A 27,686-nucleotide genomic window follows, 5' to 3' on the forward strand; every position below is an offset into this window, starting at 1 on the left:
ATAAGAGAAATTCTTCTCCAAACTACTCCATAGCTACATTGATTCAAAGTTAATGCCTGAGCAGATAAAAAACACAAAACATCTTAACTTGGTGGCTTAAAATAAAGATGGATATAAGCTGGAAATTTATGGTTAAATTTGAAGTGGGGGTGGTGGGGGAGACATTATTTTAGCCAGATAGATAATCTAACTATGAGAACATGAGGTCTTATAATTTAAAATTGGACAGCCCACATCAAGTTTAATTAACCACCCATTCCAATAGGGTTCCTTTTGAGTTTTTACCCAAAGTTATAATCATATTTGTATGTATTCTTCTTAGCTGCTGCAATTGTTCTTTGTGGAGAGAAAAATGCAGGCTTTAAAAAGATGCCTACATAGTTATATTTCAAGGCCCAAGGGGGAAAAAAGATACTTACATATATACACACACATTCATATATAGAGAAGATTCCCATAATTGTAACTTTTAACTGGTACTTAGTGATTTCTACTTAAAACATGAAAGTGAATAAATAAGTGTTTAAGTAAGATACCACTAACATTAACAATTAATGTACCTTTAAAATATATTTTAAGTTAAATCAATCTGCAAAGTTTTCTTATTCCATCCATAATTTAAAAAACCACAAAGCCAAAATTCTTTATCATGAGCATTTGAAAATGGCTTAAAATTGCAGAGAGAAAAGTCTAGTAATTCACCTCTGTATTTGTCAAAAGGAGTTGAGTTTACTACATTCTAATAACTAAAATCATTGATATCTGAAGATTAACATCTTAAGTTAAAGAATCATAAGCTCTCCCACAAAAACACCCCTAATAATGCTCCAGGTACACATACAGATTTAAGTCAGGGAATAGAAAACAAAATTGCTAATAGTAATCATTAATTTTCTTTAGCACTGAGAATTATTTTTAAATAATTGTATTAATTTGTCCCACTCCATATGATCTCACTAAAATACAATCTGAAAACAATGTAGCATGATTATATTAGTTCCTCAAGTAACAGTGCTAAAAAGGGTCTTGCCCTACTGCTCACACCAGACCTTCAGGCTTTGTTGGAGGAGCACATATTTTATACCTGAAGGAAAACTAATTTAATTAGTTTCTAGGTTTAATCAGCTATTCTTTTCCATCAACACTGAATACACAAAAATCAACTCTTCCTTTACACAAACACACACACAAACACACATACAGCACTAGTAAACTGTTACTTTAAAACTTTTTAACATGTATTTCTTGAATAGTTCATCCTTAACATTTATTACATATTGTATTATAGAAAAATAATTGGTAACCCTGTTATAGACAACTCTTTTTCAGCAATTAAGGATTAACTCTAGTACTAAATTGCAAATATTAGCAAGAAAATCAAATGGAGATAGTTCAGGCCTTGTTCTCACCTAATTAGGAAAATTATCTAAAAAGGTTATATGACATTTCAAATTCCATATAGTTAAGAAGTCGAGCTATTTATAATTATACATTTGAGCTTAAATTATCTTAAATTAAATTGGATTATTCTGAATTTAAATTATCTTTATGAATTTTATAATTGAGCCATTTTTATAATTTGTATAAAATTAAAAAATTATATCTAATCTAAAATTTAAGAACTGCGGTTTTTTCAATAAAGTCATTCATTTTCAGTCACCTTTTGAATTGGATTGACATCTACCTACAAAGAGATATAGGTTATTACTTTTGCATTTAACTTCTCTCTAACAAAGGTAAATAAAAATCATTAACTAAAGGTTATTTTTTAAGTTTTTAAATGTAAATTAGTGGGTTTTCTAAACTTTGGGATAATTTCTGATAAATGCATTTTGTTTAAAAATTATAGACTTCTACATAAATATAAATGCAATTTTAATTTATTTGAGATAATTAAATTCAAAGAAATCATAAGTAGTTATATTAACTTTTAATTACACTGTATTGAGACACTTATTTTTATCTCACTAAGAAAAAAATTATAGGTCATACCTATCTCCACTTTGTTTTACTGTCAATGTATTTTACCAAAAACAGATCTTTGTGTTCTAAAAAGAATCCATTAGCTATAATACTATACCGATTTTCTCTTTTCAAGAACATTTATAAAAATTTTCACAGTTAAGTGTAACTTATTTAGAAATGTTAGTTAAAACTTAAAAGTACATTTTATAAGTTAAGTTCCTAGAAGCGTTTACATATCTAAATTTAATTTCCAAAATAGTTATTGAAAAAATTAAGCTACTATATTCAAAGACTTTTATAACCAACAATGAGAAAACCTATGCAACAAAATGTTTAAGTAGGAGAAATATTTCATTTTTCTGTTGAAGGCCTAATTATTCCTATATATTGCAATAGGCATAATCAGGTAGAACCAAATAGACAGTTGTTGTTCTTTATGATGGCTTTCACTTTTGTGAATTTACCACAAATTTAGTGGTCAATGACAGTCAATAGAGCTTCTCTACAACTATACATATAAACTAAACAAGAAATACATAAAAAACAGTTACACTTCTCTCCATAAGAAGCCAAGCTAACTTGCTCAACAGGAAGAATTGAAAACAGAAAGTGCATGCTCTACTAAGAACTATGAAATCTGAATGGCGATGAAGCTGTAAATAGAATTCATAATTCATAGGTGAGCTGTTTTTTCAGAGATTTTACAACTATAAAAGAAATAAATATTAGTTTACCACTAGACCTGTCCAACAAGTAATGCTAAAAGGAGTCCTTAAGTCTAAATGGGTGGGGGGGGAACTACAAAGAAACCCAAAGCCATATGATGAACTAAAGATCTTCAGTGAAGATAAATTCATAAAAAACATAAAGGGCACTATTATATTTTTGATTTAATATCTGGCCACGATTGGGACTGGGCAAGACATCGCCGATTGGCCCCAATTGCCAGCCAGGCCAAGAGACCCCTACCATGCTCAAATTTGTGCACCAGGCCTCTAGTCTATAATAATAAAAGCATAATATGTTCGTTAGACCAGACAGCCAAATGACCTTCCGGACATCCTTCAGATGAAGCTGCTGCAGCAAGGGCTGAGGCAGAGGTGGTTAGGGGGGATCAGGCAGGCAGCCAAAGGCAGTTAAAGGTGATCAGAGTGGTTATGGGCAATCAGGCAGGCAGGCAGAGATAATTAGGGGTGATCAGGCAGGCAGGCAGGCAGGCAGGCAGAGTGGTTAGGGGTGATCAGGCAGGCAAGCAGGTGAGTGGTTAGGACCCAGTAGTCCAGGATTACGACAGGGATGTCCGACTGCCGGTTTAGGCCTGATCCTGGCAGTCGGACATCCCCTGAGGGGTCTTGGATTGCGAGAGGGTGCAGGCTGGGCTGAGGGACCCCCTCTACCTTACCCTCAGTGCACAAATTTTGAGCACCAGGCCTCTAATCCTACATAATAAATGCCTAATATGCTAGTGTCCAGTCATCCAGTTGGCCATTCAATCAAAGCGTAATATGCTATGATATATGCTAAGGTCACTCAACTGCTTGCTATGGCATGCACTGACCACCAGGGGGGGGCAGATGCTCCAACTGGTAGGTTAGCTTGCTGCTGGAGTCCGACTGATCAGGACTGAGCAAGATAGGCCAGACACACCCTGGAGCCCTCCTGCAGTCCCTCCCCAACTGGCCAACCTCCCATGTCCTTCCCCGGCCCCGATAGTGCACCAGTGAGTCCCTCAGCCTGGCCTGTGCCCTCTAGCAATCTGAGACCTCTCAGGGGATGTTAGAGAACCGGTTTCGACTCGATGGCAGAACGACCAGTCGCTATGACACGCACTGACCACCAGGGGGCAGATGCTCAACCCAGGAGCTGCCCCTGGTGGTCAGTGTGTTCCCACAAGGGGAGCACCACTCAGCCAGAAGCTGGGCTCACAGCTGGCAAGCAGAGCAGCAGTGGCGGGAGTCTCTCCCACCACTGTGGAAAGAGGACCCCAGACCCGCCAGACTGCAAGAGGGTGCAGTCCAGGCTAAAGAAATGCCTCCCCCCCCCCGCCCCACGAGTGCATGAATTTCGTACACAGGGCCTCTAGTACTAGTACTAATAACTCTGGTATCTAGACCTCACTACCACCTACTCCACCCCCCACATTCAGTCAGTCACCAATTTCTGTCAGTTCTACCTCCCTCCATAACATCTTTCCTTCTTTTCCTTTCAGCTAAAAAAGTCATTAATTCAAATCATCACAATTTCCCTTCCTTCAATCTCTCTTCTAGCATTATATTCCCAAATAGGGTCAAGAAATTCAATGTAACATATACCATACTTCCCCTTCTCAAAACCCCTCAGTACGTTCCCACCTACTACAGAATAAAATCCCACCTCTCCACAGCTTTGTCTTCAAAATCTTCTATGAAGTGGATTCAACCCACCTACCTAATGTCACTTCTTATGTTATTCTTGAGCCCTAAATGACAACCTCCCAAAGACACTTATCATTCCTTTAGTACACCAAGGCTTTCTCACCCAAGTGCTTTTTCTTAGCACTTTCTCCACTTAACTAAATTCCTCATCCTCAGAGAGCTATGCTCCTTTATTATTCTCTCAAAATAAAATTTTCCTCATGTCTAAGATGCCATCAAATTGTAAGACATGTGCCAATTTTAGAAACATTGAAATGAGTAAAAAATATATGCCTTTGAGTAAAATACAATAAATATCTTCTTCCTCTACATTCCCTCAATATAATATTTGTGTCTCTCTTTAACTTATTTCTTAGGACTTAGATTATGACTTAATGCCTGTAGATCAGAGGCTCCTTAAGGACAAAAACTCTGTCTTGCTCATTTATGATATTGTAGAAATTCCACTAGAGTATGAGTAAGACAACCCAGATAAGATTTTGTAAAGAAAGAAATAAAATAGCACTAATAATAACACCAATCTCACATTTATAATCAGAATAAATTAGAAATATACATTAAAATCAATGTGTAAAGTGAATCTTATTCAAATGCAGGATTTTGGTATTTTAAAAGATATATTTACTAAAATTAAATGTCACACTGCAAATCTGTCACTCTTCAATATCAGAAACTACATTAAGGAATACAGGAAATTTTTCTCAAGGAAATTTCTACAGGAAATTACTGCACCCCATAACATTTCAGGAACATAGTCACTGGATAGGAGAGCAAAGCACCCTTCCAGCACTCAGCGCACACTACATGATAACTGCCGATTCCTGTGCCTGCTTCTGGAAAGCAAGGCCTGTGCCCCTAGAACAGGGATTCTCAGAGAACAAGTAACAATATAGAGGGAGGCATGTGTAACATGAAAACAAAATACCATCAAAGTGCGACATGGATAGGAGGCACTGATGAAATGGATAGGAGGCACTTGATGAAATGGATGACTCTAAAACACCTTTGGAAGGTCTATGTCTACCCTCTACTGCCTGGTCTAGTCTAATATCCTCTTAATAGGTCTCCTACCTCTAGACAGCACCCTCATCTTCCACATTTATGGAAAAGCACAGCCAAAATAAAAGTAATCAGGCCACTCCACTGCACCTTCAATAACTGCCTATAAGTTTGGCTTCTTCCTGGATCCCAGCCCCATTTTATGAGCCAAACTTGATGCTCCAGCAATAGTGATTGAAATTTCTTATACATGCTTTAAGCTATTTTAGGTTTTTAAACCTTTGCTCAAGCTTTTCCTTCCAGGATTGCCCCCTTCCACCTCTCTTTATCAATCTTTTAAAGCTCAGCTCATATTTTCCAACTCCTGAAAATATTCCCTCAACTACAAGACTAGGTAAATAATGCTCCTTTCTTGAGTTCCTACAAAAACATGTCCCCATCTCTAACTTATCACACATCCTATTAAAATTTTAAAATTGAGAGTCCTTTAAAAAATAATAATAAAGCCTTCTAGTAGACTGTACCACAAAACCAAAAAAACCAAGTGTTTTCAGCTTTGTAGTCATTTACCTAATATAGTGTTACTCAGTAAATGTTTGAACTGAACTGAGATGCTCATCTTAATACTGGTTTTTAAGGAATCATTCCATTGTGCAAAAAGAAGAACCAAGAGGGTTTTTTGTTTGTTTGTTTTGGGGTATTTCAAGCGAAGTCTTCTTTCTGGCTAATGCTACACAAGTGCACAGGTATATTAATACTAGAGACCCAATGCACGAAATTCGTGCATAGGAAGGGTCCCTAGGCCTGGCCAGCAATCACGGCCGTTTTGGGCCTTCCTTCCCCCAGCTTCCCGCTGCCAGCCAGGGCCTTCCTTCATTCTGTGCCACCCTGCCACCCCTTTATGGTCAGTGCACATCACAGTGAGTGGATGAACTCCCAGTCGGTCATACTCCTGAGGGGACAATTTGCATATCAGCCTTTTATTATATAGTATTACATATTAGCAACATAGTTGTTGAGCTAGTTGACTAAATGCTTTCAAATCCATTCCCTGGGCTTATCCTGTGCTGCTCTTATCATAGGCAACTGCAATTTCCAAGCAACCTTGCCCTCTGGCTTCCAGGAAGATCTGGTTGGTGGGGAGGAACTCAGGGGTGATAGAAGGCAGAAGAGGGAGAAGCCCGACTATTTCTCTTCACTCTCCCTACTTCCTCACACATCTTTAGGAGAAACTTTATAACTATTTCTCTCCAGGAGTCCTGCCCTCTGATGTCTCATATCCCACCACAAAGCTTCTACTATAGCTCTAGCTCCCCTCCCACTCTCAGCCCAGGCTTTTGTACTCTGGTAATACCACCTTTTCTCATCTTCCCCCAGCCCTAATGGTATCATCTACATTAATAAAAAAGAAACATGCAAATTAACCATCATTCTGATACTCCCACTAGTCAATCAGAGTGAGCATGCAAATTAACACAATAAAGATGGTGGTTAATTTGCATACACAGGCATGGAGTGAAGACTGAAGACAGTGTACAAGGAAAGGGAGGGAAGCGGAAATTGGGGTGAGGGCAGCAGCAGCAGGAGGAAAAGCATGCACAGGGCTGTGGCAAAAGCGCGGGGAGGTAGCGAAAGCACCAGGAGGGAAGCCTGCCTCAGTGGAGGCAAAATCGCGTGGGGAGGTGGCGGCGGCAGGACAGGCCACAGGAAGCCCTATTCTTGCAGGAACCTTCCTGCAACCGGCTTCTAGTTATTAATATTTTGTTTGTCTCATAGTCCAGTTTGCTTCTCAGCAATTACCTGTGCAACCAGTTCCTGGATTAACTTTCCTCTGATACAAGTCCTACTGTGGTTACTGTCTTCTGGATAGATCCAAACTGATTCTGATTTTCACTGTCATTTAAAATAGAATGAATTAGACACACCTTAGTATACTATACTATAAAAACTTTTAATCTTGGAGAAAGCTTATTACACAAAAAAAATATTGTTCTGAATACAGAAAAAGGGGGGAGATGGAGGGGGGAGAAGACGGTGCATTACATTTGTAAAACTAAAGAATATAACATTTTATTCAAACCAAAGTGTTCCTCACTGCAATGAAGTCTTTCCTCAGCTATAATGTTTGCCTGAATTAAGTCAATCACTTATAATAAAAATGTCACTTTTTAAAAACTTATTTAGTAGAGGGGAAAATTGGAAGGATTATGGGAGTTGGAGTCACTGTAGGCCAAGACATCTGTTCAAAGGGAAAAAAATGTTTAAGACCTCCTGTCACTGACTTATTCAAATCCACAAAATTCAGTCCTTTTTCAAAACAAATCCAACTACACTATTCGGATTAAAAATATACCTTTAAGCATTGATATTATTTCATAAATTTTTAAAAGGTCATAAAATGTTAAAGTTGAAAAGAATTACTTTAAACTTAAGAAATATGGGCACAATTTATAAACAGTTCAGTGTTAAACAGGAACTTCTCTACTCCCCTTTCCTGTAATCATTACATGAAATTCCTTAAATAAATTAGTCTAATAAAATAATTCAGCAATCACTCACCATCCATAAAATATTTCAGAAATTGAAACATTCAGGAGCAGAAAAAAATATCTATTATTTGTTTTTAATTTCTGAGTAAACAGTATTTCTTAGCCACTGAATTTAGTTGTTCTTTATATATATATATATATATATATATATATATATATTTGTATTGACTTCAGAGCAGGAGAGGAAGAGAGGAATAGAAACATCAATGATGAAAGAGAATCATTGATCAGTTGCCTCCTGCATGCACGCCCCACAATGGGGATGAAGGCTGCAAACCTCGCATATGCCCTGACTGGGAATTGAACTGTGGCCTACTGGTTCATAGATCAAAGCTCAACCACTGAACCACACCAATCAGGTTAGTTGTTCTTGATCACAGAAAAATACTATTAAACAATGACTCCCAAACTAAAGCATAAGATCAATTTAAGATTACAGACTTGAAAGACTGAGATATGTAAAGAAAGAGGGGCCTGAGGTTAGTAAGGACAAGCATTTCCTGAGCAACTACACTACTAGTCTGTTTATGTAAATTAACTCAATTTACTTAAAACCTCACAGTAAGGAAATGGAAACCCAAAAAGGTTACATAGTTTTTCCAAGCAACCAACCCAACTAGCATACAGTAGAAGTAAAATTTGGGTTCAGTTTTGTCTGGTTCTTTCTTGCTATCTCTGAAACATTGTTCCTGTGAGTGATTTTAAGCTAAAGATGAACCAGAGAATTACTTTAAAGAAATACAAAGGTTAAAAGGAAAAGACAATCTTTAGCCAGTATTTTAAATAGTAACTATTATCCAACACACACATTTTAGCATAAATATTTGTGTAAATATAAAGAGAACTTCACTTAGTACCTATTATGCCAACCTCTGCAAATAAACCAATTACAAGGACCTATCTCGAAAGCTTGTAAGTAATTACCAATTAATAAACATTTCTCACTGATTCAAAAGCTCTAAACTGAGATTAGCATCTCCAAGCCACATCCAACCTACTCCCCTCACTTTGTACATGACTTATTATCATATGCTGATAGGATACTCCTATCAGGTCTTGTTGATTAATTATTCCACCTAGTTGTCTGATTAATATCTGAAAACTCAGTGAAAAGTGAGTTATTATCCTAGCCCCTTTGTGCAAATTTAACATTTGTTTTCTACCTGCTAGGTGGTCAACAATATCCTCTATATTAATCCTTTTTTAGAAAAGCCTGCTCCACTGAAGTAATACACTTTACATCACAGCTCGGTAAATGCATTCATATAATAAGAAAAAAACTAGGTTGCTTTTGTTTTAACCTTATTAGGGTTTTTAATACTGTAATAGGATGTGAAGATACGATTGTATCTAAAAATCTTTGGTTCTGCAAAAAAGTCAAACTTGACCATGGAAGAAACTGATCAATAAACCTTAATGAACAGGCTATAATAGTAATTTCTATTCCTATAAGGAATGACTTTGATTCACATGGAGTTTGATATCATGAAATAACACAAAATATAAAAAAATGAAAGATAAAAAGAAAAAGACTCATTCCAATTTAACCTACAATTTTTTCCGATAGTACAACTGCTAGTTAAAAAGAAATTACCAGCCTGTGAAATATAAACCAAAGCTCAAAATATAAACTACAGCCGGGACCGGTTTGGCTCAATGGATAGAGCGTCGGCTTGGGGACTGAAGGGTCCCGGGTTCGATTCCGGTCAAGGGCATGTACCTTGGTTGCGGGCACATCCCCAGTAGGGGGTGTGCAGGAGGCAGCTGATCGATGACTCTCTCTCATCGATGTTTCTAATTCTCTATGTCTCTCCCTTTCTCTCAGTATAAAAATCAATAAAATATATTAAATATATATATATATATATATATACACTACAAAGTCAAACGTAAACAAGAAAAAAATGTCTATGTGGTTTTTTTTACTAAGGCAAATATATCAACTTAGAAAGTATAATCTTAATGTTCTTTAAAGTTTGTGATTATAAGAGATTAATTCCAAGATCAAAAGCAATACGGTATAGATACCAACATCATATGACCTAACTGCACAAAAATTGCTGCAACTCAACTTCTGTATAACAGGAATGTCTGAAATAAATTAACAAAATTATAACAAGGCCAGTAGTCCTGCACACGAACCTGTGCACGAGTAGCTCTCTGTGGGGTCTGGGGCCTGGCTGCTCTGTGCCCACTGCCCAGAGGCTCTCCACAGCCCAGAGGCCATCTGTGGCCAGGCGTGGAATGCTTTCCTCGTCGCCACAGCGACAAAGAAAGCATTCCACCAGGCCGCTCATCCTGCTCTCAGTGGCTGCCCCTTGAGACTGGAGGACTCTGGCGGGGCTGAGAGGACTGGGCACCACCATCTTGTGGCTATGGGAGCCATCATCTTTCTGACAGAGTGATGGTTAATTTACATATTACCCTTTTATTAGATAGGATGCTTAATAGGAAGAATTTGTGCATGTATGTATTTAGACAAAGTTGTGTCACTATTTTTTACTCAAATTATGGTGAAAGTATTTGATCAGAAATCAAGGAACTTCTTGAAAGATTTGAAATGTCTGATTTGTTTTCAGTAATTGTCTCTATAACTTGAATAAATTCAAAAGCTACAAATACAACGTATTATTGTAACCAACACTCTAAAAATGATGTCAAGCCTTGCCTGGATGGCTCAGTTGTTTGGAGTGTGGTGGGTCCCATGCAGCAAAGGTTACAGGTTCAATTCCAGTCAGGGCACATTCCTAGGTTGTCGTTTTGATCCCTGGTCAGGGAGTATAGGGGAAGCAACTGATAGATGTTTCTCTCTTACACTGCTGCCTCTCTCTCTCCCTTCTCTCTAAAACCAATTAAAAAGACTTTAAAAATAATAAAATAAATAAATGAAAATGATGTCAAGTTGCAAAGTTAAAATTACTGAATTGTCTTCATTATATAACTAGAAGCCTGATGCACTTGGCCCCAGCCCTCTGCCCACCACAGCCACCACTGTGGCCGGGGGCCTCTGCCACCTATGCCACGGCCCCTGCCCACTGCGACTTTGTCTGGAAGGAAGGACGTCTGAAAGGAGTTCTGATCTAATTATCATATTACACTTTTATCATTATAGACTTTTTAATTTTGCTATGATAATAAGAAGTGTGGTTTAAAAAATGCAATCAGCTAATATATTCCACATATTTGTCACTATTAAATGAGGTAAATGTCTGGATATTAAATAAAGAATAACAACCTAGAAAATAATTTGTAAGGTGTACAAGTAATTCCACTTCATAAAAGATTCTAATCCATGTCTTGACTACAAACAACAAAAAGCAGAGGAAAGAAAATCTAAATCTAAATATTTTACAGATATTAGTATCTTTGATTCAAATAGTAATAGAGTGCTCTGATAGCTCTTAAATTATTGGACACCCACAAATATATTTAACATCTGAAAACAAAAGAATAAAGTTTTAAGTTCATATTTCATAACCATTTTCTGAATTAAATTCCTAAAGTATTCAGGTGTACAATATTAACTGTCATCATAAACTTCAATTTCAGGAGATAAGAAATTGTGTGTGTTTGTGTGTGTGGTGTTGGTGGTGGTGGTGGTGACTGGCAATCTTTTTAACTTTCTAAAGAATGCGAAGCTATGTAACCTATACTCAGAACACACAGATGACCTAATGCAAAATTAACCACCAAGTCAACAAGTCACATCCTGACAATTTCTTAACTTCAAAAAAGTTTATCATTACTATAAATATCTATAACTCTTCAACATTAAAAGTAACAATTTCAAATTCCTGCCCAGATTCAATTCATTTTTCTGTGTTACTCAGAAATCCATTCACAGCCACAGACTGTACTCACTGCTTTTTACAAACATTACTCTTTCCCATGATACCTGGTAAAGTAGTCTTATTCCTATTTTACAGATGAGAAAACTAAGAATCAGAAAGGACAAGTCACGTGACCAGACTGAATTACTAAATGATAGAGCCAGATTTTAACCCAGGTCCATCTAACCAATTTTAATATCTGTTTGCTCTTATATCATTCTAGACTACCATTAATGGGTTAAAAAAAAAAAAAAAAAAAAAGATTCCCCCCAGAAATTTGTATTGGGGTCGAGGGGATGAGAATAAAGTCATTTCCAGCAGTTATTTTTGCAAATACCAAGACACAATTTTCTCCAAATTTTTCTTGGCTTGACTTATAATATTTCAAATACAAATATTAAAAATCACATCACTGATAGAGCAAGACTTAAAGGCATGCATTAAACACCATAAAAGATGCCCTACAACACTGAAGATTCTAAACAAAGATATAAAACTTGGGGTAATTAGTACAAGTATTATCCAACAGTATCTCTGTTTACTAAATATAAATACACAATTTTCTAAGAATAAAATAATTATGTGAAGCTAGGATTTGCTTTGTTATATTAATTAGAATCCTTCATTCAGAAAGTATATCAACCTATATATTTACAATCAAAGAATAATATCTTACAATTCTTCCTGAATTGTCTTTATTTCAGCATTAATCTTGAAATGTATTTTCACTGGGAAGAGAATATTAAGCTGGCCACTTTTTCCCTAGCACAGTGAGATTATAAAACTACTATTTTCTGGCTTCCATTTCTGTTCCTAGAGCAGTCAGCTATCAGTGTAACTGCAATGTTTAGGTAATCTGTCTTTTGTCCTCTGCCAATTTTTAAGATATTCTTCTTGTTGCTGGTGCTCTCCATGTTACTATGATGTGCAACTAAATGTGAATTTCCTTTTAAATATTCTGCTCGTGGTTCTCTGAATTTTTTAAATTCGTGGACTGTTCTTTTTCATCTCTCCAAACATTGCCTCCTTTCTTATTATTTCTCACTTCTACAATTAGAGAACTGATGAAATACTCTCAGGCTTTCTCATTTTATGTAATATATATACTAATGTCTTTCTTTTTACACATTTCCTTGTCTTTTTGTGCTACATTCTGGATGTCTTCTTTCCTATGTCCAGTTAATTAATTCTCTTTAGCTATATTTTATCTACCATTAACTATAACCACTGAGTTTTTCATTTTGGTTATTGTATTTTTTAATTCTAGTTTTATTCATGTCTTTTTCAAATCTGTTTAGCTTTCTATTCTCTGCAATTATTTTTCATCTTTTTATAACCATAAAAAACAGTTGTTTTATACCAGTAATCTTTGCCTGATAATTCCAAAATTTGAAGCTATAGCAGTGGTCGGCAAACTCAGTCAACAGAGCAGCAGCAAACCGCAGTTTGCTTTAGGGGTCTATGTCTGCAGGTTTTAGGGGTCTATGTCCATCTATGTTCCTGCTGCTTCTTACTACTCATGGTGTCTTGTTACCTCAGATGCTTGTTTATATTTTACTGTGAACTAATTCTTTGGAAGATTATTTGTGGGAATTCCTAGGACATAAAATATAAATATATCCTACTTTCATTTGCTTCTGCCAGGGACCTAAAACCATTTTAAACTCACAACTTGAGGCTTTTTTTTTTTTTTTTTTTTTGTCTAACAGGTAAACACTAAATTTGAGCCACAGATAAAGAGGGAAAGCCTGCTTAGGAATAGATATTTTTTTCATGTCCAAAGCAAGAGCACAGGAAGGGTTTTTAATCTTGGTTTGCCATACTCTATGGGCATTGCTCTCGGGAGTCCAAATTTCATAGGGAAGGTATTTCCTATTAGACTCAATTCCTTAGGCCTTTTTGGACTTTAATTTCTACATTCTGTGCCTTGTGAGGTTTTCAAAACAAAAGCAAAGTTCCCTAAAATGTGACAAATATCCTCAGAAGAAAGCAGTATTAATATTCTGCCTACTTATCTGAATTCCTGTTTTCATGTAGATTTTGACTTGGTGATTTCTTACTATCACATTAGCTCTTACTATCTAATTAGCTCTCACATTAAGAGGAAAAAAATTATTTTAGCATTTCTTATTCTTTTCGGGTAATTGTTTTGTCCATATAACCTTACCTGAACATATCCTTCTGTTTTCAATATTAAAAGGTTTCTTTCATTTTTTGCAAAAGTCTAACACTGACAGCAATTTGCCTTTATTCAACATGATTCATTGTCAAAGATAGAATTTTTCCAAATCCCAAAACAGATCAATTCCATCTCTTATATAAAAGGCCCGTGGCCATCACGCCATAACGCCTTCTCAAACAAATGAGCAGCAGCTCTCACAGCGGGCGGGGCAGGGCAGCAAGCTACTAGCGATGGAGAGCTACAAGCGGATAAGAGCTGGGCAGTGAATTACAAGCAGTGATAGGCAGTGCAGCCAGCTGAGGCAAGTAGAAGCCAGCTACTAGTGTATGATTTAGTGCGCTAGGCCTCTAGTTGTGTTATGAGGCTATTAAGAGATGAGTAAGATTCTGAAATTAATTCCCCAAAACACACCCTGTATTATTGCTATGGAATTACTTGGCCTGTGATTGTTTTACCCCACTTGCAATATGTATGTATACAAAATCTGTATTTCAAACTTCTGGAAGATTGGCCGGAGTGGTAAAACACCAAGACAAATAAGAGAGAACTGAGTTTAATCTTGTTTTTGTCAAGAAACAAAATCATAAAGAGGTTCATAAAAATTGAACAATTCTTCATAATATTTTTAAATGTATAAGCAGAATTTAAAAATAAAATTAGGAATATTGGCTATATATGATAGGCAAAGAGCACTTGAGAAATCAATAAGGAAAAAAAAAATCATAAACAGTCCCAAAAACTCAGATTTCAGTACTTTAAAATAAAATCACAGAGTATAGAAGAGGCAGAAGAAGGAAATACAAGACTGGGACACAAATGATGGGAAATATTAAAGGTTCAAAGCTGTATAGAGTAAGAGAATCAGGTGAGAAGTTAAGATCACCTGGCTACAGTGACACCAGTCAGAAAACCTTACAGAAACATTATTGAGAGACAGAAAATCTGGCAATTCAAGAGATAATGTAACAGAGTAGTGACCAAAAGACCATGGGGTCAAGAGGTAGAATACACAGAGCTCAATGCCTTTAAGTTAAATTTTTTAAAAAGAAGGTAAAACCCTAGCCAGGTGGCTCAGTTGGCTGAAGTGTCCCATACACCAAAAAGTTGTAGGTTTGATTATTGGTTAGGGTACATACCTAGATTGCGGGTTCAATCCCCAGGCAGGGCACATACTGTAGGCAACAGATCAAAAGATTGGTGTTCTCTCTCTCTCTCTCTCTCTCTCTCTCTCTCTCTCTCTCTCTCTCTCTCTCTCTTCCCCCTCCCTCTCTAAAATATATATAATTTTTTTTTTTTTTTACAAAAATATATCCTTGGGTAAGGATTTTTTTTTAAAAAGTAAGATGTGTCTGCCAGGTTTCTAGCTTGAACAACTAGAGATAGTGGCGTCATCAATGAAATAATAAACTTGGGAGGATAGGTTTTGCAAGAGAAGATGAACTTTCTGTAAGCCATTCAAAAGTGGAATTACCCAGGAGCCAATCAGATAACACAGGTCTGAAGCTCAGGAAGAAATCAAGGTTGGAGATCTAAGATAGGTCTCCAGATCTCTCAGAAGCTTATTCCTATCTTTGTAACACTAAACTCTCACTATCTCCTCTGTAGTCCTCAACCACTCCACAATTCTCTGACAATTCGTCTTTGTAAGAAATATTGCTCTCTCATTTTGTTACCATTTCCAAGGCAGTGACTTTATGTTATGAGGACCCAAGTTTAATCATTGTTTTCCACAGGCTTTGCAAGGTAGGATGCTTAATGGCCACTGGTCAGGGCATTTTGCAGGTAGTTTTAGTGACAAGAAGGAAGGAAATTCAAAGCACTAATCATGAGCACTTCCCAGACTAGCACAAAGCATCTGTTCTGCTGATCAAAGTAGAAAGCATGGAGGGGAGATATTCTCTGGGGGGGGAAAACAAGAGGTATACCTGGAGACTATATAGGCAGTCAGAAAATCTTTAGAAGGACAGAGAGTCAGGAAAGATAATCAGAACGTAGAAAGAGCCCTAGCTGGTTTGGTTCAGTGGATAGAGCATTGCCCTGTGGACTGAAGGGTCCTGGGTTCGATTCCAGCCAAGGGCACATACCCAGGTTGTGGGTTTGGTCCCTGGTGGGGATTGTGCAGGAGGCAGCCAATCAATGATTCTCTCTCATCATTGATGTTTCTATCTCTCCCTTTCCTCTCTGAAATCAATAAAAATAAAATTTTTTAAAAGAATGTTGTTGTTTTTTTAAAGAAAGAAAAAAAAAAAAGAAGAAAAGAAAAGAAAGTAGAAAGAGGGCCAGAGAAAGAAGAGATGACATACCAGACACTTCCCCATCCTATCCTCTGCCAGTCACTGCCTCCTGGTCCATTTTTCACTTCCCAATGGTTTCCGTTACACTCAGTATAACAATTACAAAATTTAATTACACCACCTGATCAGGAAAAGAAAACCATGACACTTGATAATGCAAACAAGTAAACACAGGTCTGATCTCTGTAGTCTATTAGTGTTTATCTTTTAATTTCTGCCAAACCACATAGAAAAATTCTTCAAGCTCTAAGGAGATAAAAATGCAAAAATCTCAGATTAATTGCTTGGGAGGTAGAGATAGACAGCCACAATTATTTTAACTTAAAGTACCAGAGAGCTGTGTCTATTACTGAGAGTCTTTTGACAAAGTAGAATCACAAAACTTTTCAGCTTAGAGATTATCTTTAATCAGTTTCACCTGCTAAAACAAACTATCATAGACTTAGTAGCTTTTAAACAACAGAAATGTGTTTCTCACAGTTCTGAGGGCTGAATGCTCTCTCCCAAGTGGCAGACCGCAGACTTCTGGTTGTATCCTCACATACCAAAGAGAGGAAGCAAGTTCTCTGGTGACTGTTATAAGGGAACTAATACCATTCATGAAGGCTCCACCCTAATGACCTCATGCACCCTCAAAACTCTCTCCCTCAGTTAACTCCTGGTTATCTCCCAAAAGTCTCGCCTCCTAGTATCATTCTGTGGGAAGGGGAACAGGATCTAAACTTATGAGTTTTGGGGGGAAACATTTAGTCCATAACAGAACTCATTTGGTGGAATAACTTCTGAGAGCTGAGTACATCAATTTACAGTGATACCATATTAAAACATATTCTGAGTCAATGAAATTAAGAAAATCATTCCAGCATAGCTACCATAGTGAAAATTAATCATGAAAAAAGTCCTTATATAAAAATGGCTGGCTTCAATGTTATGCTTATCTACCTGGAAAATATAAGAGAATCAACTCAAAGGCTGCTTAATAGATTCAGAAAGTGACTAGTTATAAAATACACACACAAATATCAGCAGCTCTTTATTCACCAGCAAAAGTCAGGTAGAAATACACTCACAACAATAAACTATAAAATCTTTTTACTTCTGAGACACATATGCCAATATGGGTTTCAGATAAGGGGCTATAAACCATGTCTGGAGAATGCAAAGATTATTTTAAAGAACAGAGGAGTTGGTTGAGGAACGTATAAATTATACAGTCAGAGAAGCTGTGAGAGAAAAAAAAAAAAAAAGGGTTTTCTTATTCTAGGCTTCAAAACACTACACATTTAAACCAAACCTTTCAAACAACGACCAAAAAACGTATTTAGCATCTCTATAGCCTTACTTCCTTGTTTTGAAAGATCTGAGTTGCCAAACCATACTTAATAATATTTAATTCTCCAAAGAAATAAGAGCATTACTATACCAATTTTGTATTTCATCCACAAAGTACAAACTTTGTTTTATAAGCCCATACAGTCTTATGCCAAAATAATTGTACAATTTCCATTAGGTTCATTTAAATATAGTCAGTCTTGATTATGTGGATATGATCAACCACACTGCAGATTATTCATAGAGCATCCATAGTAGATTAACTACATGCCAAATACTATATAACCATTTATGTATAGAAAAGCCTAAGTGACCATTACAACCTATGGACTGAACCACCAGTTGACCTGTCACTATGATGCACACTGACCACCAGAGGGCAGATGCTCAATGCAGGAGCTACTCCCTGGTGGTCAGTGTCCTCCCATAGTGGGAGCGCCACTCAGCTGACTGGCAGGTGCCAGAAGCTGGGTTCATGGCTGGCAAGTGCAACTGTGGTGGCACAAGCCTTTCCTGCCCTCCATGGCAGCGCTACGGAGCTGCCGTGGTAAAGGCAGGTGCAGTGGGACCAGGATAAGCAGCAGCAGTGCCCGGCCCAGACTTAGGCTCCTCCCAGGCCACCTGCCACTTCATGCACTAATGCATCTCCAGGGGGATGTCGCACAGCTTTGAAACAGGCAGTCTGACATCCCCAGAGGGGTCCCAGATTGCTAGAAGGCGCAGGCCAGGCTGAGGGATCCCACTGGTGAATGAATCTGTGCACCAGGCCTCTAGTTTCACATATGCCTGTTACACACATTATATGTATATATGTGTACATATGTATATATATACACATATGTATTCTCATTTAATCCTCAAAACAACTTCCTGTGATAATTATTATTTATCTTCATTTTAAAAATAGGAAAGTACTGTGAGGCTAAGCGTGACATTATAATAGACATCATAAAAATATACTGACTTCCTTCCTAAACTCACTGTTATCCCAGTTAATAGAAAATTAATGCTACTGTAATCAGCCCCACAGGCCCTTCCCACCCTAATACTCTCCTCCCTCCCCCTACCTTTTTCCCCTCCCACAACTCAACTCAGCTACAATCTCTCATTTCTCAAGTTCTAGCACACACACTGCCATTCTAGTGACCTCCCCATATTAAGAGATGTCTTAGGCCCGTGGTCGGCAAACTGTGGCTCTCGAGCCACATGTGGCTCTTTGGCCCTTTGGTTTTGGGCACATCCCCGGTAGGGGTGTGCAAGAGGCAGCTGGTCGATGTTTCTCTCTCATCGACGTTTCTAACTCTCTATCTCTCTCCCTTCCTCTCTGTAAAAAAATCAATAAAATATATTTTAAAAAAAAAAAAAAAAAAAGGCACAGATTCCAGAGTCAGCCAACCAGAATCCTAGCTGTGTAAACCTGAGCATGTGACTTTTAACCCTCTCTCTGTTACAGTTTCCTTAAAGGTTGTTATGAGGATTAAATGAGTTCAAGTAGCTACTGAGTGCTTAGAACAGTGCCTGGCACTTAGTAACTACTTCAAAAGTGCTGTCATAAATATTAATTAATAACATAAAAAAATGGTAAAGAAATTATAACTATAAAATTTATGATACTAAAAGTTTTGATGTTATACTTCCATAAAGTTGTTTCAAAGTAAAACAATAATCTATACATACTTGAGGTTATGAGCGACACAAACGTTTCACTTTACGTTTTTTAATTACGTTAGAAAAACATCTGAATCCAGTTAGGATAAGCTCAACAGGTGAAGACCCTTAACTCTTTTTTGTTTTAATTATTATTATTATTTAAAAAAAAATAATTTATTTTATTGATTATGGTCTCACATAATTGTCCTTATCCCCCCATTCCCATCCCAACCCCCTCCCTACATATACCCCCACCCTCCTGTTGTCCATGGCCATTGGCTAGGCCCATATGCAAGCACACAAGTCCTTTGGTTGATCTCTTCCCCTTACCCCTACTTTCCCTCTGAGGTTTGAGAGTCTGATCGCTGCTTCTCTTTCTCTGGGTCTGTTTTTGTCAATCAAACCCTTAACTCTTTACAAGTTTGCTTCCAAGGCTCAGGATGGCAATACTCAACTGAGACTGCTTTTGAATGAGAGAGCACACTCTCAATACTCCCACCAATTAAAGAAACTTTCATCCCACCAGTGCATTCAGAGGCTTATGTTGCTAAAACCCAAACTATCTATAGCTGAGCAATTCCTTCAGCTAGAAATACAGCAAGCTTCCATGGAAAACCCACAGACCAGGTGATAGAGGCTCCACGCGGCATACACACCTGGTACCTGCACTCTTCCTGGTGGGGGCAGCTCCCCCAGTTCTGCTGCTATCCCCCGCCCTGGGACCCCGCCTTGGGCTGCTCACTCTGCCTAAGTGATCTTCCTGAGAAAAGCCTTCTCAGTTCATCCTATTTGCCCCTTCTCTCAGGTCACCTCTACACTAGGGTGAATTATTAAAAAGGCACTTGTTCACTGATACATCATTTTATTTGTTAGCACACAAGTTATCGACATTCTTGCTACTCAAGAATGGTTCCTTGTCCAGCAGTACCTAGAAGCTTATAAGAAATGCAGAATATCAAGCTGAATCACACATCTACTCAATCAGATTGGGCACCTTCAAACAAGAGTCCCACAGGATTCCTATGCACATTGAAGTTTGAGAAGCACTGATCCAAACGCCGCTACTGTAAAAATTAAAAATGCTCAATTTTACATTTGAATTCAGAGATATATTGTGAAAATAATCAAGGTGTGGAATTAGAAAAACTCGTGAGAAATAACCAACATAATTTCTTTACCACTGATTTACACTATTTTCAACAACAATAATGCTTCCTGCTTTGAGTCATTATGTTGTGCAACAGCACAAAACCAATAATATAGAGTTTTATTGAAACTTTATTTTATTGTCCAAAGAGTGCAAAAGTGACCGGGTCTAGAAATTTCAGCTCCGTCAGGCCCAAAACTGTGCACTCTGCATGCTAAAATTTTGGGATTCAGTCCTACTTAAAGTCGACAAATGAGACTTTTTCCAGAAAGCCATTCCAAAAAAACTGTAGATAGATAGATAGATAGATAGATAGATAGATAGATAGATAGGTAGATAGATCTTAAGGATGTAAACTTTAAAGCACAGATCAGATTCCCGCAACTAAAACTGTTTAAGACTATCATTGAAAAAGTCACGTGTAGAACCATAAAACCAAAACTGTTTTAGAGGTTGGTGTTCGTTTCTTCCGGGAAAAGTCAGGGGGAGGAGAGATTAACAACTTTCACCCTCAGCAAAGTTTTTCGCATCCAGAAAGGCCTGCACGTGCATGTCCCTACAGGTGAGTAAGCTGAAGTCGCACTAAAACAAGGTCACAGTTCTCCCCCTCGAAGGGGAAAGGCTCCCATCTCTTGTAAAAAGGAGCATTTTAAAAAGAAGGCTCGGGTTTGGGGCTGCGGGCCGGCGTCGCGCTTCCGGCCTGCGGAGGAAGCGCGCTGCCCGGGGCCGAAAGGAACAGGGAAACGTACAAAGTAGGAAGTGGAGCCCGAGCCCGGCCACCATGCCGCTGCCCTCCCGCTGCAGCTGGCCTGGAAGCCTGCACCCCACTGTCCCCGCGGGGGAAGACAGGCAGGCTGGGGGCGCAGCCCGGGAGCTGGGGGAGCCACCCCTCCCGCCACCCCTCCCTCCCCACGCCGATCTGGGAAGCCTACAAACGGGGGGGCTGTTCGAGACACCCCTCCGCGCGCCGGCGGCACCCGCACCCGCACCCGCGGAGGCCATCCCGGGAGGCGGAGGGAAGCAGCCACAGCTTGGGGCGGGCAGGGCAGGGGAGGCGGGACTGGTCCTCAGACGCTAAGGGGGACCCGGGGCAGGAGCCTCTGCTTGTGGGAGATGCTCTGGAGGAAGGCGGCGGCGCTCAGCTTTTTTTTTACGATCATCATCATCATTATCATCATCATCATCATTTTCGCTTTACCTGTGGCGCAGAAGGGCTCCCCAGCTCCTACTCCCTGAATCCTCCTCCTCCTCCTCCTCCCCTCCTCTTTCTCTCTCTCCCTCTCTCCCCCTCCGTCTCCGCCGGGCGGGCGCTCGCGGAGCCAGCCGGCCCGACCAGAAAGGGAACAGGGCTGGAAGGGTGGCGGCGGCGGCAGCGGCGCGACCAGCGGCCACGTGACCACGCTCGCGCCGTAACGGCGGCCGCTTCCTGCCGCGCGCTCCACCTCTAATAACCCCGCGGGCCCGCGGCGCTCGTGCGCAGGCGCCCGCCTGGGCCCGGGGACTGCGCGGGCGCGAGGCGCGCTCCCTCCCGGGGCCCAGTGCGTGTGGGGCCCCGGAGGCTGGAGGGAGAGAGGGAACCAGCGGCGCAGCCTGGTGGAGCCGGCCGGCCGCGAGGGCGCATGCGCAGAGGCTCTTTAAATGTTGTCCTCTCTCTCTACCCCACAGCACCAGCACCACCACCACCACCACCACCACCAGTCGCGCAGCTGGAGCCTGGGAACCTGCCACTGGGACTTAGCTACTCCTACTCACCACTGCCCTTCCCTGGTTGCATCTGAGAGGAAGGGGAGATGTCAGCCCCCCCCCCCCCCCCCGGGGCCCGCCCAGCCTAAGAATTTATATGTCCTTGTATACAAATGGTCTTCCATGAGTTGACTATAGGTGAGCAGACTCCTATTCACACTTCAAGGCCCAGTGTATCCGTCACTTCCTCCGGGAAATGTTCCCTACCCTGTGTGGGGAGAGTATTAACACTTTGTGCTGACCTACTTGAATATAACCGATAGAGAAGTTATATATATGTAGAACAGTTATTATTATTATTATTATTATTTATTATTTTTTACAAACCCGCAATCCTAGGCTCAGATTTTATCTTTTCCACATAACCTAGGACAAGTATGTGCCTTTAGCCTTGTGGTATCTCACTAAGAGGTGTTATGACTAATGGGATACAGGCAATGTCTAAACCCTGTGTCTTATTGCCCTCCACTTACCCTTTAACCAAAGCAGAAGCACAGGTGGAGTGCTAGTATTTGTTTCCCCAATATGAAAGCCTTTGAAAGGCAGGGCTAATGATAGTAGTAAATGCTTCAACTTGTAAAAAAAGATTTATGATTTTCTATTACCCTACCTTCACCAAGAGCTCCAAAGGAAATTGATACTGTTGAGTCCAGCAAAGGGAAACCAAGGGAGAAAAAAATCACATTCCCAAAGGTTAGCTAGCTTCAGAGAGGGGCCCTGTGTGGGACACCTTTCTTCACAAACACTCCCCTTCACCCAGGGATTTCCTTTCTTTCTGTTGCCCCACTTTTTTTTAATAATATATTTTTTTATTGTTATTGATTTCAGAGAGGAAGGAAGAGGAAGAGAGAGATAGAAACATCAATGTTGAGAGAGAATAATTGATCGGCTGCCTCCTGCACGCCCCACACTGGGAATGGAATGTGCGACCCAACTGCGCACATGGGAATCGAACCATGACCTTCTGGTCGATGCTCAACCACTAAGCCACACCAGCCAGGCTCTATTTCCCCTCTTTGAGGTATAATGTGGCTAAACTAAATTAGTGCTTCTGGCCAGTTTTAATTAGGGCAAATAATTAAAATGTAAAAACTGGCAGTTCTGACTAGACCAGTCATCATTACTATAAAACTAGTGAATACTGACATGATGTTCAAGAAACAGGACTAGCAACAAAATCCCAGAAAATGTTGGGATAAATGTTGATCAATAAACAGTATTAGCAGAGTTTCTGAAAAACTAGGAAAATCATGTTTGGGAAGGAAATTTTTTCTTTCTACCTTTCTAGGTTCTTTGGCTGGTCCAATAATCAAATTACATAAAATAATAGATTAACAGGAGAAAAAGAAACTTAATTACATGTACAGTATATGGGGTTCCAAAAGAATGTGAGACCCAAGGGCAAGTTGGGCAGTTAAGGCTTATACTGTAAATCTTCACTTAATATTGTTGATAGGTTCTTCGACGTTAAGTGAAACAACATATAACAAAATCAATTTACCTAGGGCATTTCATCAACATTATAGCAAAATGATATTGAAAGAAATGACATGATTCAAGGACCTGCTGTATGCCATACTGAACTAAGAAATGGGATATGGAACAGGGCTTAAAGGAGGGAAAAGGTAATTCACAGGAAAATAAGAAGAGCAGATGTTCGTTAATTAAGTGTTTGCCCTGCCATACAGATAGGTTATCCAGATAAAAAGTTATGTCTGGTAATAGTTCTCTTTCTGGGACACCCTGGCTATCTAAATTCTTTCAGTAATTTAGGGACAAGTAAAAGTTTTTCTTGAATCTCCTGGGCCTTGATGGCCTTCAAATAGTCCACATTGCGAAAGTGACACATTTTGGGGAGGCCTGTTCTGAACCCCTTCAGTCACAGCCCTCAAAACTCCAATCTTATATGTCTGCAATATTGACAGACACTTTTTGGCACTCGCCAGTGTTTACACTCACAGAGTGATCCCACCAAATAGTCTGTTGCTACCTAGTTTATGCTAATAGCTACCTATTCTACATATCCAGTCCAAGGTTCAGAAATGGGAGAACATTAATTTGGTGGCTCACAATGAACCATGCCTTCCCAGTATTTACTTCTTTGTGTAATTCTTTCCCCTTGCATCTGAGCTGGACTTGTCACCTGCTTTAAACAATAAAATGTGGCAAAATGACTATGCCATCGAGGCCTAGGCCTTAAGAAGGCTTTGCGGTGACCACATTGAACTTCATCGAAGCCCTAGTTATGGAAAAAAGAAGTGACTAGGAAATCCCCCCTTCTGTCTGTGTTCTGAGAAACGGCTTACCACAAAAAACAAACAAACAAAAAACACCCTTCCCCATATGACTTAGATGAGATTCACTGTCCACTTTTTCTCTTGAGACTAGAAGATGATTCCTCCTTGTTTACCTGTGACAAAGCCCAACACAGACCTTTCCGTTTTTTCCTAAACTTGTTCACAAGCTTGGACAAAAATCCTTCCATTTCCTGGTCTTTGTCTCAAGAAAGTTTAGCTGAGGTTAGAATTGTTTGTCCCCTTGAAATTACAATAGCTAGACCCAGAGATAAACATTTCCTGACTCACCAAAACTTCTCCAGAATACAAAATAATCCCAGCTGCCACTTGTCTACTCCTCCCTGTCCTATATAATCCTGTATAATAAGAGAGGAATATGCTAATTATCCATTACTCCTGAGGCTTAAAGACCAACCAACTTCTTAAGGACCAGATCATGGATCTGAAGGAGGGTAGGGCAGCGAGCTACAAAGCAGACAGCTAAAAGCTACAGGAGGGGGCCAGGCAGCAAGCTTTGAGGGGTCCGGAGTGGGGAGAAGGGAAGAGGGCAGGCAGCTACAGGAGGGCGACAGAGAGCTACTGGCTACTAGAAAAAGCATAAGCCACAACCACCTTCCCAAGGCACTCTGATTTTCATCTTCAAATCTTGGCCCTCTCCCTATTTCAGAAGCCAAAATAAAATCTATTCCGTTGCTTGTTTAGTTTTTGTGTTTGACAGCCACTTCTGTTTTTATCCTTTGGGGGAAGCATGATGTAAGCAAACCAGCTACTCTGACACTACTATGCTGTAAGAAGTCTAACCTGTCCATCCAGAGAGGCTGAATGGAGGACAATGGAGGCCGTTGACAAATAGCCCTTGCAGTGCTCCAATTGGACACAGCACCAATCGGCCACACACGTGAGTGAGTGGATTCTCCAACCCCAATCAAGCTGACACCACATTGAGCATAAACAAGCTGTTCTCCACCAAGTCCAAATTGCAGAATTGTGGGCAAATTGGTTGTTGTGTTAAACCACAGAGTTTGGTGGTGGTTTGTTAGTAGCAATAAATAACCAGAATTATATAGCCAGCTCTCTACTAGAGATGTGTCATCCCAAATGCTCCCACTGGCACCTCAAAGTCAACCTGCTCAAATTGAGTTTTTCAAATTCCCTCCAAATCTGCCCGTTTTCCTGTGCCCCTACTGCCACAGGTATTGTATTATCTTCCCCTCCCATTCTGAGCCCCACTCAGATAACCTGGGAGTTTTCCTTGACTCTTCCTTATTCTGCAACATTCAGGCACCAAGCAATGGGGTTCCAGCCCCACCAACATCTCTCCTCCAAACCTCATCATCTCTCTGAAGTACTGAGGATTAGTCAATTTCTTCAGCGTTGCTAGGAAGATTCCCACCTGCCCCCAGATTACTTTAGACGACAAGGTTAGGGAATGACCAGTCAGGGGACCCTTTAAGGCCCACAAAATCATTTGGTCTGGCCCTGCCAAGGCATTAGGGGTGAGTTAATTAAATGTTTGATCAAACAGAGCAGGCTAATTTTTTTTTTTTAAGCAGGCTAACTTTTAAGTTGATAATTTTGTTTGGCCTGGGAATGATGTTATAAATATCCAAATGGCCCTAGCCAACTTGGCTGAGTAGTTAGAGCTTGGCCCACAGGTTGAAGGGTCCTGGATTTGAGTCCAGTCAAGGGCACATATCTTGGTTGCAGGGCCAGGGCACATGCAGGAGACAACCAATCAATGTGTTACTCTCACATCAGTGTTTTTCTCTGTCTCTCCCCCTCCATACCATTCTCTCTTAAAAAAAAAAAAAAAAAAAAAAAAAAAAAATCAACGGAAAAAATATCCTTGGGTGAGGATTAACAGGAAAAAAAAAATCATATTCAAATGGCCCTTGGCAGAAAAAAGGTTCCCTACTCCTGCCTTTGAGGTTCATTGACAGGCAGGAAGTGAGGAGACATGGGAAACCAGCCCAGTCTTCTCCCATCACCTGCATCCTGGTGGTTTCAAGGTTGGGAGGTCCAGCTATGGAGAAGACTGACCTCATCTTTTAGGTACAATAGTAGCTCTAAGAGTCCAACTCTTCTCTGGCTTCTCACATCCTTAGTCTACAAGAGAAAACATGAGGGTTTGTTAGTCCCCAGACAACACAGACCGTGTTGACAGGGCTGAGAGTGGCATGCAATCTAATCTAGGGGAAAAACAAAAACAAAAACTAAAGTAATAAAGCTGATGATTAATAACTCCAGAAAATATAAACATTGTGTGGAAATTCATTTTGAGTTATGCTACTTACAATACAATTCATATTTTTAAAGCTAGAAAAATTAATTGAACCAACATCAGCATTCTTAGAAAAAAAGCGTTGAATAATTGAGACAATTTTGCTGCTACTTGTGTGCTAGTTGGTTCTCTGCTTTAGCATCTGTGTGCATTCTCTGTCTTATGGCATGGCAGAAAATGAAGCTTAAAAACAAATGCAGGCCTGGCCTGTGTATCAACCCTGAGCATCAACCCAGGAACCAAGAGGCCACTGGTTGAATTCCAAGTCAGGGCACATGCCCAGGTTGGGAGGAGGCCTGCAGGAGGCAGCCAGTCATCTTCAACGTTTCTGTTTCTCTATTCTTCTCCCTTCTTCTCTCTCTAAAAAATAAAATTTAAAAATAAATAAAAATAAATAAATAAATAAGCAATTGCAGATGTTCTCTGTCTGATCAGGCCAACATCTGCATCCCCTCTTCTGGCTCTTCTCTCCTCCATGCCACTCAATTTGCCTGGTTAAATGAGCCACCATCAAATCCTGAAAATGCCATAGTGACCTAGATTAACATGATAACATTATCTCCTTCTTTGCTACCTTTTATTTTCATTCATAGAAATACCGAGCTCAGATCTGCTACAGGCAGCATAGTTGACTTTCAACCTTGGTTGCTGCCTGCTGTGGTATTAGTGCAGGCTCATTTCAGAAGATGCTGGTTTGCTCTACTGGGCAGCTTTGGCTGGAAGATTCCTCCTCGGCCTGCTCAAGCTTTCTGAGAACTGGCTGAAGTTTCTCCTACCCTGCTCCTGCTTCCTTCCTTCCTTTCATCCTTCACTGGTTTTCTCTGATTAAAACTTTTGTATATCCAATCTCATTTTGGTATCTGCTTCTCTGGGAATCTGAGCTAAAACACCCCCAGTATACTAGGCCACCTCAGACTAGGGCTACAAGATACAGTTATTGAGTAATAACAAAAAACCTAAGTTTTGCCGGGACCGGTTTGGCTCAATGGATAGAGCGTTGGCT

At 39.6% G+C, this 27,686-nt stretch overlaps 1 protein-coding gene across 3 annotated transcripts in view; it reads right to left on the reverse strand.

The window, feature by feature from the left end:
* Window positions 1-21,808, reverse strand: part of TBC1D5 (TBC1 domain family member 5) — a 375,466-nt gene extending 353,658 nt beyond the window's left edge. Inside the window, exon 1 of one of the 3 annotated variants that reach the window (XM_084903302.1) lies at window positions 21,561-21,808. The gene's annotated coding sequence lies outside the window, so the exon portion shown is untranslated. Of the gene's footprint in view, window positions 1-16,711; window positions 16,732-21,560 lie in introns of those variants that run through there. The other 2 variants (XM_084903300.1, XM_084903301.1) reach the window with 2 other exon arrangements.
* Window positions 21,809-27,686: the final 5,878 nt, after the last annotated feature.

Source organism: Pipistrellus hanaki (genome assembly GCF_964339955.1).
Source record: "Pipistrellus hanaki genome assembly, chromosome: 13".
Classification (NCBI taxonomy): Eukaryota; Metazoa; Chordata; class Mammalia; order Chiroptera; family Vespertilionidae; genus Pipistrellus; species Pipistrellus hanaki.